Source organism: Echinops telfairi, unplaced genomic scaffold, assembly GCF_000313985.2.
Source record: "Echinops telfairi isolate 266 unplaced genomic scaffold, ASM31398v2 ScPeMD7_7457;HRSCAF=8495, whole genome shotgun sequence".
Lineage (NCBI taxonomy): Eukaryota > Metazoa > Chordata > Mammalia > Afrosoricida > Tenrecidae > Echinops > Echinops telfairi.
The window spans coordinates 327338-328267 of record NW_022111357.1 but is presented as its reverse complement, the minus strand read 5'-3'; positions in this window follow the sequence as shown (position 1 = coordinate 328267).

The following is a 930-nucleotide window of genomic DNA, read 5'->3' as shown; positions in this document are numbered from 1 at the left end:
GCGTGTATTGATCAATGCCTGTAAGGAGGGGCTTCCCTTGGATCAATTAGAATGTTTTAAGCATAAAACAAGTTAATATGGGCACAAAGAGAAAGGCCCTTGTGATAAGTTTCTGATAGAATTTAGAATGCTCAAAAGCACAGAGCTGTTAAAACGGCAGGTTAGGAATTCTAAAGGGTCCTCCCTGAATCAAAAGACTGGGACGAGTTTGAAACTCTAGAGCTGGATTGGACACTTAAATCATCCAGGGGATGCACGGTTGATCTGTCTAAGTGAGCTGTGTGCACTAACTGGCGACGAGTCCCTAGTTCTCCATCCTGTTATGGTGACGCAGACAGCAACCTCATTGTTCTTGAACTATCTGGCTGGCCTTAGGGTGGGTAGAGGGCACTTTGTCTTGCGGGATGTTGGCTTGCATAGTTTGTACATTTGGATCTGTCTGGGCTCCGAGGGACCAGTACAGACTATTGGCGCAGCTTCAACCCTGTTGCAGATGTGATTTTTGTCTGTTGGGAATTGTTGATGCTAGGCTCCGACAGACGCTGGCCAGCAGCCCCGGGCAGGAAGTGATGACTCATCCCTTAGCTGCCAGATGCCTAGAATGACGATCAGGGGTCCAGGCAGCTGTCCAAAAGACCGATCATCAAACCGCCCAAAGGACTAATGATCCGATGTGCAACAGGGCCCTCACCAACTAAACAGCATGCCAAGGTTAAGATCATGAAAGGGCCCAGCTGGGCTTACATTGGCCAATGTAATTCTGCCAGCATCCCCCAGCTTTGTCCTCAGACAGGGTCTTCCTCAAATGGTGAGGGGACCTGCTTCATGACTGAAGCATACTTTGCTTTGTTTTGTTTTCTTTGTTGTTTTTGTTTTCTATCCAGGTCTCGCTCGGCTCTCTGAGGGACCTGCTTTGCTCTAGATAAGTAG